General features: G+C 46.0%; 1 protein-coding gene across 2 annotated transcripts in view; it reads right to left on the minus strand.

Moving 5' to 3' along the window:
• The window catches only part of DISP1 (dispatched RND transporter family member 1), a 116,882-nt gene extending 116,369 nt beyond the window's left edge, over positions 1–513 (minus strand). The window contains exon 1 of one of the 2 annotated variants that reach the window (XM_080650890.1): positions 391–513. The gene's annotated coding sequence lies outside the window, so the exon portion shown is untranslated. The remainder of the gene's footprint in view (positions 1–390) is intronic. The other variant, XM_080650891.1, reaches the window with a different exon arrangement.
• Between the last annotated feature and the right edge of the window lie 10,892 nt (positions 514–11,405).

Raw genomic sequence — 11,405 nt, forward strand, 5'->3', positions numbered from 1 at the left:
ACCCGTTAGGTCAGTCGTCCTTCCCGGGAACGCCCCTCGCGGGGCCGACCCCTCCTCTCCATCCTGCCCCGGCGAGCCCACCTTGGCCACCGCGCGCCGCCCGCACAGTCAGCCAAGTCCGGGACACTCCCCCACGCGGGACGCTCTCCCCACAGCGGCATCCCCTCCCGGGTCACCGCACTCCCCGGCCCTCGCATCCCGGCCCCTTCCCCTCCCCGCACTCCCCACCCCCGGCCTCCCCGCCCAGGGTCCCAGCGCCTCCCTCCCCAGCCCCTGCCCGCTATCCCGCGGGCTCCCCCGTCCCTGTCCCCGGTCACGGTCCCCTCCCTCAAACTGGGAGGCCCGGTGCTCCCTCCACCGCGCGGGGGCCCCCGAGGCTGCGGTCCCTACCCGGTCTCCCCTCTGCGGTTCCCAGCGGCTGCGGGGCCGGGAAGCGTCCACTGAGGACGCTGTGCCGGGCGCTCGGCTCCGGACCCGGACCGGAGCCCGGCTTCCGCCTCGCGCCGGAAAGCTTGGCGAGCGGAGCCGGAAGTCCCGCCCTCCCGTGGCTCCAGCAGCACCTATGTGCACTTTCCCTGGCGCTCCTCTCTTCCCAGGGATGGGTCAGCCCTGTGCCATCGCTGGACCTGGCGTCTGCCTGCTCGCGCCCTGTGGAGAGCAGGAGGCTCAGACACTGGCCCTGCCCTCCAATCTAGGAGGAAGCTGACTATTTTTTTAAATACGTATTTTGATTTCAGAGAGGAAGGGAGAGAGAGAGAAACATCAATGATGAGAGAGAATCATGGATAGGCTGCCTCCTGTACGCCCCACATCAGGAATGGAGCCCTGACCTGGAGTCATACCGTGATCTCCTAGGCAGTGGTCGGCAAACTTATTAGTCAACAGGGCCAAATATCAACAGGACAACGATTGAAATTTCTTTGGAGAGCCAAGTTTTTTAAACTTAAACTTCTTCTAACGCCACTTCTTCAAAATAGACTCGCCCAGGCCGTGGTGTTTTGTGGAAGAGCCACACTCAAGGGGCCAAAGAGCCGCATGTGGCTCGCGAGCCGCAGTTTGCCGACCACGGTCCTAGTGCATAAGTCTGTGCTCAACCACTGAGCCACACTGGCCGGGCTGGAAGCTTACATTGAAACAGAGGTTAGGCCCTGACCGGTTTGGCTCAGTGGATAAAGTGTCCACCTACGGACTGAAGGGTCCCAGGTTGGATTCTGGTCAAGGGCACGTACCTTGGTTGCGGGCACATTCCCAGTAGGGGGTGTGCAGGAAGCAGCTGATCAATGTTCCTCTCTCATTGATGTTTCTAACTATCCCTCTCCCTTCCTCTCTGTAAAAAAATCAATAAAACATATTAAACAGAGGTTAATCACACGACTAGGCAGTGCAAGTGTGATACAAGCATCACAATACAAGGTGGTCTTGCTTCATTCCTTAATTCATGTTTTTGTCACCTACTATATTATCACTCACTTAACAACCAAACAGAGGAGAACCCCTATGTTATGGAGTGAGGGAGGCACTCAGGGCCATGAACTAGGCACAGAGTAAGTCCAACAGTGGCCTGTCCCTCAGGAAGCTTGGTGTAGTACACGGACAGATGCCTGAGTGAACAAGCAGGGGCAATGGAAACATCAAGCATTAAAGGAACTGGCAGTGCTGTAGGGAACAGTGGGGTGGAGGGAACTGGGCAGAGAAAGACCCGCAAGGGGTACGCTCTTCAGTGGAAACTAAAACAGTGAATGAGTTAAAGGTCACACAAGGTGGGAAGGGGCATGTAGAGGAGAAGGCTGCCAGAGAGCGAGAGCTTGGCTGGATCAGGCAGCTGGAGGGGCATACAGTTCATTTCACAAGGTCTGAGGTCATAGAGGCAAGAGCAAGCACAGCGAGAGGAGGCAGGGCCAGGTCAGGAAGACTGCTGAGCCTCAGACCAAGGAATTTGGACTCTAGACTCCATGCAACAGGAAAGAGGAGGGGGGTTCTCTAGGGCAGTGGTCGGCAAACCACGGCTCGCGAGCCACATGCGGCTCTTTGGCCCCTGGAGTGTGGCTCTTCCACAAAATACCACAGCCTGGGCGAGTCTATTTTGAAGAAGTGGCGTTAGAAGAAGTTTAAGTTTAAAAAATTTGGCTCTCAAAAGAAATTTCAATCGTTGTCCTGTTGATATTTGGCTCTGTTGACTAATGAGTTTGCCGACCACTGCTCTAGGGGGAACCGTGAGTTATGGGTTGACTAGGGTGACTGACCTAGTCGTTAAAGAAAAATCAGAACTTGAAAGATCGTGGATAGAACATTTTACCCTGGAGAGTGAATTCTCCAACTGCCATACCCATATGCAAAAGCAATGGATGACTACTACAACCCTATAAAAGCAGGACCACCAAAGTTCAGACCCCTCAAGTTGCCAGTTGGGCAAATCACCCCCAATCCACCGAGATGCCAGCGGAAGCCCCAGAGAACCATGAAATGGGCCAAGTTCATTGTCAGCTACAGTAATGAATACTGTGGGCTCCATTGCTATTTTCTTGCTTGTTACTAGTGCTTAATAAATACCTTCTTGCACACCTAGCCCCCTTTTCCCGTTTTAAAAAAGAAAAACATCATTAGCAGTTCTATCTGAAACTATCTCTCTTCCCTTTGCACGTGCTGTGCTTCAGTCATTTGTGGCCAAATAAATGAGTCTGTACTTGGATAAATCACAACAGCATGTTCCCTGGAATAGTAACAGTTTGCTGGAACATTACATTAAAGATTGCGAATTGAGTGACAATTAAGATCAACTAGTTGAGAATTAATAATTCCCCCCTCTGCTGCAGAGTACTAATGGCAAGGTATCTTCCATGAGGACCTCAGTCTTCTGTGATTCCAAAATTCCCCTGAGACTCAAGTGAAAAATGACTCTTACTGCATTTGGGGCGGTGTTTCCTTCCTAACAGGAGGGCTTCCCAGGAAATGTTTTAATGTATTGAAATATCTAAAAACAAAACCTTTGGTATTTTGATCTATTTTTTTATTGTAGTCAGATATATAAAACATAAAATTGACCACTTTAGACATGTTTAAGTAAGTACATTTGGTGGCATTAAGTCTATTCATAATGTTGGGTAACCATCACCACCATCTATCTATCTTGGGAACTTTTTCATCTTAAACTGAAACTCCACACCCATTAAACAATAACTTCCTATTTCCCCCTTCCTTAAGTCTAATTTTATAGGTTTGTACATCCCATAAAAATATTGCCAGCCCAGATGCAAACCCTCTTGAAGTAAACATATTTATAAATAGAACTAAAATAGAACCTTATTCACCTCTTTTCTCCTGTGGCACTCAGATGGAAACATGGTTTCCACAGGAACACATTGTTTAACCATCAAACATTTCAACCTGAGGCCTCTTTAAGGCCCACGCCAATGGACATTCCATATGTAAACGAGAATCACAGCAGGGAAACTTGGCATGAGACTCACGAACTGCAAGTCTGGGTGCGTGAGTTCCCAAGGACTTGTATACAAGTTAATAACTTAAAGCTCCAATCCTTGTCTCTCTGCAAAAACAATGAGCATTCCATGTGTCTGACTGACGCAAAAGCCTCGCTTTGTTGGAGTCTCAACGACATCAAACTAAGCAGAAATGCTCCTGCCAGAGAGAGCTCCACCGGCTAAATGCCAACGTGACTAGTAAAACAAGAGTTTTCCATTCAATAAAAATGTCGCTCCATGGTTCGACAACCGAAATAGACACGCAGCTCTACTCCTACCTTGAAAAATCTCATCGTTAGGTGAGTAACAGGATGAGTTTGCAGCTCTGAGTCTCAATGACACAAACTTCTGTCCTAAGAAGAAATGAACTGCAGGCTGGGAAGGTTGAGGCCAAACTTTCCCTGTAAAAACAATGTATACCTTAGAGAGGAATATGCCTTTTCTACAAAAGACCCTGGTTAGTAAGAATTAACTTATTTCATAGCATTCTCTTAAAAACTTTTAAAATCAAACAACACAGCCCTAGCTGATTTGGCTCAGTGGATAGAGCATCTGCCTGCAGACTGAAGGGGCCCAGCTTCGAGTCCAGTTAGGGGTGCATGTCCGGGTTGCGGGCTCGATCCCCGGTGGGGGCCGTGCGGGAGGCAGTCGATCGGTGATTCTCTCTCATCATTGATGTTTCTACCTGTCTTTCCCTCTTCCTTCCTCTCTGAAATCAGTAAAAATATATTTTTAAAAAAATCAAACAATACAGTGCAGGTTGGTTATAACTGCCTTGAATAGACATGACGGGATCATAGGGAGTTATTTCTGATTACTCTGTATTTTCTGTCCTGAGGCGGGCCTTCGCCACATTGCAAATGCCCATTGCCCAGAAAGACACCCTGCACATAGAACTGCCAGACAAAATACAGAATGCCCAGTTAAATCTGAATTTCAGGTTATTTTTTAGTATGAGTATGTCCCAAACAATGCAAGTACATACATGCTTCAAATATTAAAATCATTCACTCATGATGTGAAATGTCATTTTTTCAAATTAACAAAAACAATGAACTGTTTTGGCCGAATCAGCCTGAAACAGAAACTATCGGGTTCCCTAGCTAACTTGGTTTTTACCTTCCTTTTCCTGTTTACTCAAAGACTCAAGAAAAAGATAAACGTTCTTGCTTTTTTTGTTTAAGATTCCAAAGCGATCTCAATGGCAGAGGTCGATAACAACCCTTCCTACACCTTAGAAAGCATCCCTTTCTCTGAAAAGCTGACTCCCCTCTGGATTCTCCCAGAATTCCAGGCACTCACAGGCTCTTCAAGACACCGAGAGCCAGCTGCTCTGTTACTTTTTCTTTTCTTTTTTTAAAAAATATATTTTTATTGTTTTTTTGCAGAGAGGAAGGGAGAGGGATAGAGAGCTAGAAACATCGATGAGAGAGAAACATCGATCAGCTGCCTCCTGCACACTCCCTACTGGGGATGTGCCCGCAACCAAGGTACATGCCCTTGACCGGAATCAAACCTGGGACCCTTCAGTCCACAGGCCGACGCTCTATCCACTGAGCCAAACCGGCTAGGGCTGCTCCGTTACTTTTTGTTAAAAATGTAACCTCTATGAAAATAAAATGCAAGATTAGCTTAAAAAGGGATATCATGAAACAACTAGAAAGTATAATCATACCCACATTTTTAAAGCAGTGATTTCTCTACGATCTTCAAGGGGGAAAACAGCCCCTCCTTCCAGTTCACAGGGCATCCAGCCAGCAGGTCTAATTGCCGCTGGGAAGGGTGTGACCCTGTAAACGGAACGGGATCCAGCCACCTTTGGCTCAAGTTCACGATCATCTCGAATAGCGTATATCCCATTATCCATGTAATTACACTTAGACTTGTCCGATCACTTAGGGACATTTTTATTTCAAAAAGGTGATCATTGAACCTTTGATATTGAGGCCACTAACAGTTTTGAATGCCGCTGGAACAGGACTTCTGAGAGAGATGGATTCCTCAGACAAAATCATGAAATAAAATCATGAGCCATCCCCGAGTTCCTCCTTCTTCCCAAGCCTTCCCACTGTTAGGGTAATAATGGAGATGTTAGCTGAAGAGGTCTTAAGCACTGATCTTCTAAGGGTGTTTTTATTCCCTGAAAAATATTCCTTTTTTTTAAAAAAAAAAAAAAAAAAAGGTCTTCAAGAGTAACTAGCCCTGGCCGGTGTGGCTCCGTTGGTTGGAGCATCGTCCCATGCACCAAGAGGTGGCAGGTTCGATTCCCGGCCAGGTTAGGGCACACACCCAGGTTGTAGGTTTGGTCCTGGTTGGGTGTGTGCAGGAGGCAACCCATCAATGTTTCTCTCTCACATCAATGTGTGTGTGTCTCTCTCCCTTCCTATAATCAAACAAACAAATAAATAACATAATGAAATCTCTCACTGTCCTGCTCCATACCACTTTTTTAAAAAATATATTTTATTTATTTTTTACAGAGAGGAAGGGAGAAGGATAGAGAGTTAGCAACATCGATGGGGGAGAAATATCGATCAGCTGCCTCCTGCACACCTCCCAGTGGGGATGTGCCCGCAACCAAGGTACATGCCCTCAACCAGAATCGAACCTGGGACCCTTCAGTCCGCAGACCAACGCTCTATCCACTGAGCCAAACCGGTTAGGGCCATACCACTTTTTAAATATATATATATATTATTGATTTTTTACAGAGAGGAAGGGAGAGGGATAGAGAGTTAGAAACATTGATCAACTGGGGATGTGCCCGCCACCAAGGTACATGCCCTTGACCGGAATCGAACCTGGGACCTGTCAGTCCGCAGGCCGACGCTCCATCCACTGAGCCACACTGGTTAGGGCTACATACCACTTTTGACGTGAATCATGCCCAGTGTCCCCACGCTGTATATGCTACCCATTAGCCACTGACCAGCTGTCCTGGTTATCCACTGGACTGTTGAGATATCTCAGTGCTTGTGTTCAAGTCGCCCCTATTTTACTTACTAATGGCCCCAAAGCACAAGGGTGGTGATGCTGAATTCGGATGTGCCAAACAGAAGCCATAAAACACTTCCTTTAGTGAAAAGGTGGAAGCTCTTGACTTAAGAAAGAAAAACAAAATGAGTTTTCTATCTCTGAATTGTGAAGCAGGAGAAATCCATGCTAGTTTTGCTGTCGCGACCCACAGGTTGAGAACCACTAGCAGGGTCGCCTAAGACCATCGGAAAACACAGATATTTACATTACGATTCATAACAGTAGCAAAATTACAGTTATGAAGTAGCAATGAGAATAATTTTGTGGTTGGGGGTCACCACAACGTGAGGAACTGTATTAAGGGGCCGCGGCATTAGGAAGGTTGAGAACCACTGCTCTAGAGAGACTTCAGCAAGGGATCCCCTGAAATGAGTGACACCAAGCCCTTCACTGTGACTAAGGGACGGTAACATGCATCCAGGAATGGCTTCTGCATCTTCTCTCCCCTCATCGTAAGAAGGGTAAGTACAGCACAATAAGCCGTTTTGAGAGAGAGAAACCACATTCACATACGTTTATCACAGTGTATTGTTATAATTGTGCCATTCTATGATTAGCTATTGAAGGTAAACTCTTTCTGTGCTTAATTTATAAATTAAATTTTATCACAGGTATGTATAGTATACATATATATATACTCACATACATGTGTATGTGGTTTGGTTCTATCTGCGGTTTCAGGCATTCACTGATAGTCTTAGAACGAATCTCCCGTGGATAAGGGTGGGGGGGCTACTGCATACCCTATATTTATAAAGTCTTTGAAATGTATGGTTCAGTGCAGATCAGTTCATTACGGGGCAAAGTTTGTGAGACTAGTCTTTAGAAAACAACACTAACCCGGCCAGCGTGGCTCAGCAGTTGAGCATCAACCTATGAACCAGGAGGTCACGGTTTGATTCCTGGTCAGGGCACATGCCTGGGTTTCAGACTCGATCCCCAGTGTGGGATGTGCAGGAGGCAGCTGATCCATGATTCTCTCTCATCATTGATGTGTCTATCTCTCTCTCCCTCTCCCTTCCTCTCTGAAATCAATAAAAACATTAAAAAAAAACAAAAAAACATTTGAAATCTCTCGTCACCTTAGGCTTTTTGCAAGGTCTACAGAGAAAGATTCAGACTTTCTTATTTTAGATAGAGGAATGCCAACCCAACTTTTTCTAAGGCTCCATTTTTCTATTATCAAAACATACTTTGAATTAATCCTTTCTTTTAAAAAATTTAATGCATCGTACCTTCACTGCATCGTACTTCTTCTTTAAAAAAAAAAAAAAAAAAAAGCCCTAACTGGTTTGGCTCAGTGGATAGAGCGTTGGCCTGCGGACTGAAAGGTCCCAGGTTCAATTCCGGTCCAGGGCATGTACCTTGGTTGCGGGCACATCCCCAGTAGGGAGTGTGCAGGAGGCAGCTGATCCATGTTTCTCTCTCATCGATGTTTCTAACTCTCTATCCCTCTTCCTCCCTCTCTGAAAAAAAATCAATAAAATATATTTTTTTAAGAAAAGGTGAGGAAGAAGGAAAAATGATCAGAATAAGAAAATCAAATAGTATTTGTGAAGTATCCTTGGTGCCACCGGTTATGAGTTTTGTTAGAGTGCAGTCATGTAATGACCCAGGTCGTTGAAGAATGATCGAGTTACACTCATTCTCATGTAGAACAGATCTTGAAAAGAACTTAATGGTGCCATTATAATTACTGCGGATTAAAATTACTGCGGGATGCTGATTGTCCATTAACTTGACAATGACAGTTTAAGTGCATGAGCACTCTATGGAGATCTTTTTACATTTATATATTGGAATGTAAGTATAAGGACTATAGTACTTTAAAAGGCACTTTTAAAACTTTCTTGATAATACCTATTATAAGCTGCCCAACCACTATTTCAATTGCTTTGAATCTAAAAATCCCTGAGTAGAAGGGGAGTAGGGGGAAAAGAAGAATAAGTAGAAAGTAAAGATCCAACTTTAAAAAAAAAAATGGTATTTTTGTTATTCAACACTTCTGAGCGTGCGTAAGTTCTTACCGGAGATCACAAAGGGACCCGAGCATTACGGCGTATTTGTGGTCCCAGTATACGGCCAGACTGAGGACAGCGGGGCAGCAGCTGTGGGCCATAACTCTGGAACCAGATGAAGGCCTGGAGTCCTACCCATCACATCAGCCTCACAGAGCATCTCAGGCAGGAAGAGGGTGTGGGCCGATGCCTTAGGTTGCAAGGACCCCAGGGCTGCTCCAGATTCCCTATAAAGGAGGGATACCCTGGCAGTGATCTGGTTAGAACAGGGCAAGGAGCTTTTCCTGAAGCTGTTTCCAAAGCAAGCCTGTATTTTTGTTTTGTTTTTCTTAAGCTATAAAAAGTGCTGGCCCAGCCCTGGCCGGTGTGGCTCGCTTGGTTGGATGTCCTGTACACCAAAAAGTTGTAGGTTTTATTCCCGGTCAGGGCACATGCCTGGGTTGTGGGTTCAATCCCTGGTTGGGGCACATGCAGGAGGCAGCCATTCGATGTGTTGCTCTCACATTGATGTTTCTCTCTCTCTCTCTCTCTCTCTCTCTCTCTCTCTCTATCCCTCCCCCTTCCTCTCTCTGTAAAAATCAATAAAAAAATAACATACCCTATCTGCCTTGCCTCTCACAGCATTGAAAAATAAGTCCTGGCCCTAGTGTACATATTTGGGGTGGCTTGAGGACGGCTGATGGAGCTATATGATGTGGGGGTATCCCCTAAGTCCCTCTCTGGAGCTTCTACTACACATGCTTTCCTGCTTCGCCCACCCTCCCATTCTTCTCTCAGAAATAACTTCCTAGACACCCCCAGACCCCCCTTACTGGAGCCAGGCAATGATTCCTGTGCATCCTCATTGCCCGACCTTCTCTGCCGCCTGCCTTTCCATGAGCCTCATTTCACTGCCAATATCCCCTCTGCCGGAAGTCCCGAGTAGAGTTACCGTAGTGGAGCTCATTTGTCATTCTTTCCTCGGGGCACCTTAAGACTCTTCATTAAGACCATTTAATGAGTACAATTTATTCCAGAGAGGTTTTACTTACCGTCCTCTATCATAATAAAAGTGGCTCACATGTATTGATTAGTTTCAATTTACCCACTGTTCCAAGGGCTTTGCACGTGTCTACTCGTTTAATCCTCACAATAACTAGAAACTGGTTTTGTCTAGTCCTGAACTTTGTAATAATGCAATCATACAGTATGTACGCTTTTGAGTAGCTTTTTTAACTCAGCAGGCGAACTCCATGGATGCTAGCTACCTCAGGAGATTTTCAATGTGGGAAATGTTAGGGTCGCCAAAGGAGGAATGCACGAGGCGTAAAGAATTACAAATGTATTAGGTCATCTGGAAAACCAGATGGCTGAGCCCCAAAATAGCGTCAGCACCCGGGGATGGAGAGACAGAGATTCTAAAGGACTCAAGGCGGGCTTTTTCAGTGGGGAATTCTCTGGATGGCTCCGGATCCTGGACAAGTCTGGAGGGGAAAGTTACTGGTCTTATGAAATGGAATGTGGTCTAAACGAAAGGGAATGGCGGTTGCAAAATGACCTAAAGGTCAGTTTCCTAGGGGAGAGAGTATGGATTTGATTATTTGATCAGACCTAACAGGAAAAAGAAGACAGGCGAGTTTGTTTAGCTCATTTCCCAACAGGAAGTGGGTAGTGTGGGTCTGTTGTCCAAGAAAGAGCCATCAGAATACGCTGCGTAATCGGTGACACTGTTTTATTCACTCTGTATCTGCAGCTCCTAGCCTAATGCCTGGTCCGGATACGATGCTCAGTAAATATGTGTTGAAGGAAGGGTATATAGAGATTGAGGAGTGACCTGCATTGCAGGCATTGCAGTGAGAAAGATGATGGTTAAAATCAAGGACATGAGCCCAGGTGGTTTGGCTCAATGGATAGACTGTCAGTCTGCGGACTGAAGGGTCTCGATTCTGGTCAGGGGCACATGCCCGGGTTGCGGGCTCGATCCCCAGTGGGGGGCATGCAAGAGGCAGCTGATCAGTGATTCTCTCTCATCACTGATGTTTCTATCTCTCTCTCTTCCTCTCCCTTCCTCTCTGAAATCAATAAAAATCAATCAATAAATAAAAATAAATAAAATCAAGGACATGAAAGGAGAAAAAAGAAATGTAGGATCTAAAGACATTTTTGTCTTCCTTACTTGACCTTGAATTATCTCACTGTAAATTACGGGAAATACAATGGATAATTCTTAAAAGCAAATAGAGAGAAAAACAATCTCGGTACCTCTACCAAAATAATAATAATAATAATAATAATAATAATAATAATAATAATAATAATTTTTTAAAGCATTCTGGAGCCAGGGGAAAGGTAAATACCATGTTATCTTAACAAATAGCTACACCTAGTGACCAGTTCCAAAAACAACATGGGAGTTTTCAATGAGTCCTCACAGCGGTCAGACAGGTGAGGAAGGGAGGCTGTAGCAAGGGGCCAGTTCTGCTGGTGGGAGTGACAATGACAACTCCTATTTTCATGGTACTTAATCATTTACACAACACCCTCCTCCACCTGATCCCGTTGGTAACTGAGATCAACCTTGCCGAATAAACTTGAGGCTCGGGAGAGAAGAGGGTCTGGGCTGTGGGCGTGGTTCGATGCCCTTTGCTGCCGGTCGCAGAAATGGTCCATGAAATCAAGTGGCTCTCTTCACCCCGCCTCCTTCAGGCTCCACCGAGTCCGCACCTGTGACGTCTCTCCTCCTCCCTGCAGGCAGAGATGCTGTATCTGTGTGTTCAGCTTGTGGCCTCTACACGCATCGGGCCAAGGGGCAAACGGAAGCAGAAGTGCAGCCCCCACACGCCAGTGCCATCCTTCCGAGAGTTGTCTTCTCCTCATTCACACAAAGGCCCTG

The sequence above is a fragment of the Plecotus auritus genome (genome assembly GCF_963455305.1).
Source record: "Plecotus auritus genome assembly, chromosome: 14".
In the NCBI taxonomy this organism is placed as follows: Eukaryota; Metazoa; Chordata; class Mammalia; order Chiroptera; family Vespertilionidae; genus Plecotus; species Plecotus auritus.